Source organism: Camelus ferus, chromosome 9, assembly GCF_009834535.1.
Source record: "Camelus ferus isolate YT-003-E chromosome 9, BCGSAC_Cfer_1.0, whole genome shotgun sequence".
NCBI lineage: Eukaryota > Metazoa > Chordata > Mammalia > Artiodactyla > Camelidae > Camelus > Camelus ferus.
Genome location: NC_045704.1, coordinates 72,010,437 through 72,013,058, shown reverse-complemented (window position 1 = coordinate 72,013,058; position 2,622 = coordinate 72,010,437). Strand labels below are relative to the sequence as shown.

Here is a 2,622-nt window from a genome sequence, read left to right as displayed (position 1 = left end):
GACACAAACATGAAAAGCTCGGTATGATGTTCAAAGGATGGTGAATAGTGGGTATGGTGTGACTGGAGTGTAGTGTTTGTAGGCGACTGTGGCAGAAAGTAAGGGCTGATAGGTGGAAAGAGCCAGAGAATAGAGAATTTGTATGTTATGATTAAAAATTCAAATTTGGTGCTATAAATAATTATAAAAAGCATTATAAAATATTAGAGTGACACGATCAAATATGTATTTTAAAAAGAACAGCTGATGAATATGGAAGGAAACTAGAGATGGAAAAAGACTAGAGAAGATGAGGCAAGTTGGGCACCTTCTTCAACGGTCCAAGCAAGAAGATGATACAGGCGGCAGGAATGTAGAAGAGTCAGATTCAAGAGATATTTTTGAAGTAGCAGGGCTTGGTAACAGGGTGCTGTCAGTGTCAGGAGTAAAAGAAGTCAAGGAGATAACTCCCAGGTTTCTGGTTTGGCCAACTGGAAATATAGTGTAGCCATTCACACAGAAATGAGTATAAAAGGAGACAAATTATGGGAAAGAGCCTACTTTTGAGCATGCTGACACTGAGGTACCTTTGTACATACATATATGGAGTTATCCATAAACAGTCAAATATAGATCTTTAAGTCTTATCACCCTTCCTAAAATATGCTTTAATGGTCACTTCCTGTCTCAGAACTTTCCCATAGTTTCCCCACTACGTGCAGGACGAAGTCCAAATGTTTATCTTCGTACTGAAATTTCTCCACAATCCGGATCTAAGGTACCCTGTAAGTCTTTACTTCCACTACTCCCATATTGTCTTTTGTAGTCATTCTCAAAACGTGGTACTGGGACCAGCAGCAGCACCAGACCCTAGGAATTTGTTAGAAATGAAACTTTACAGGTACCACCCGAGACCTATAAAACCAGGAATCAGAGACTCTGGAGGTAGGATCCAGCAAGCTGTGTTTTAATAAGCCTCCTCCTGGTAATTATAACGCATGCTAAAGTTTAAGGACTGTTGACATATAGAAACTCTAAAATCCAACAAAAATGGACTTGCCATTCACCCAAGTTGCCCCCTCTTGTCTCTGACTCGTGTCGTTCTCATTAAAAGAGCTGCACCAGCAGAGCAGGTGTCCACAGACAACAGATGATGAATAACTGACGAACCACATCACTTACTTTGCTAAAAGGTATCCATTTTCACATTTATATGATCATTCAGTATTCTGAAGAGAATTACATTTGTTAAATATTACTTAGGTCGAGAACATTTTTCTGAAAAACCGTGTTGGTGAAATTCACGTAATACCACATGCAAACAAGTCACAGACATAAAACAGACCTATACTTGGAGTGTGTACCTAGTCAAAGAAATAACAGTGCAAGGGCTTCCTACAGTTCCTTTGAAAGCAGCTGACAGCCCAAGCAGCTCATTTTGGTTAGAAAATAGAAGAGTGGCTTCCCTCTAGCTCATACTTAGAGCAAATGCCTGTTGTGGTTTCAGCCTAAGCATAGATCAAAGAGCTTCTTTTCTTTCCTCTCTTCTTAGTTTCACTGGAATTTGAAAATGACAGAACTTTTCTTCTCACTGGGTTGTTTTAAAAAGATCAGATGGTTTATGAGTCTTAAAATTGCCCTTTCCAGAAACTCGGAGCATAGCAAGTGCACTGATTCACAGGGAGACCATCAGGGCTCAAAGCCCAGGGCCATCACCTACTAGGTGGTTATTCTTGGATAACTTAACCTCTGAGTATTTATCTTCTCATTTTTTAAATGGCGATTTAAAGAATTCAGTAAGTGTAGTTCTGGTCCAAGATGGCGACCTAGGAGACTCCTCCCACGGACACACCAAACCTACCGCTACATGGGGAGCAATTCTCTCTTAGAGAAATCCAAAAATCAGCTGAATGACTCCTACACACTTGACAAATGAGAAAATATCCACATAAAAATGGGTAGAAAAAGCTGAGACATACCCTTTCCATAAACTACATTGCTTGCACAGTGACATACAATAGGGTGGATTTCACAATTCCTAGCTTGTTCCTGAAAAGTGAAGGGTTTGGACCCAACATCTAGTGCTCCATGCTTTAAAGACTCCCACTGAGGAAAGGATCTCCCCCAAAACCTAGCTCTGAAAGCCAATTAGGCTTATGGCCACGAGACCCAAATGGCTTTAGCAAAAAAGAAACAGTTCTTTTTATTTTACAACAATTTTTTAAATTTATTTTTTAATGGAGGCATTGGGGATTGAACCCAGGACCTTGTACATGGTAAGAACATGCTCTACCACTGAGCTATACCCACCCTTTGTTTTATTTTATTTTAACTGAGTTCTAATTGACATAAAACAGAGCCATTTCCTTATAAGGAAACTTCACTTATTTAAGCTCTCCTCTCTCTTGGGAAGATTCCCACAAAAGTGATATTACACGGAATCTGACCATCCAAAGGAAGGACCTGAAATGGCACTTTAACACTGTCAAAGCTTTGAAATACACAAGCCATCATAGACACTCACATCCTGTTATTGGCTCGATCCAACAACATGAGTATTTTTATTAAAAGAATCATTTTTAATATGCCCACTGTTAATATAGCAGGAAATTAGAGGTTCTAACTCTGATGTGCTTAAAAAGA

General features: G+C 39.4%; 1 non-coding gene across 1 annotated transcript; it reads right to left on the bottom strand.

Annotated features, from left to right (window-relative positions):
* Positions 1-2,217: 2,217 nt before the first annotated feature.
* TRNAG-ACC lies at positions 2,218-2,289 on the bottom strand. The gene has a single exon. It is a non-coding gene; the product is annotated as a tRNA-Gly (tRNA).
* Between the last annotated feature and the right edge of the window lie 333 nt (positions 2,290-2,622).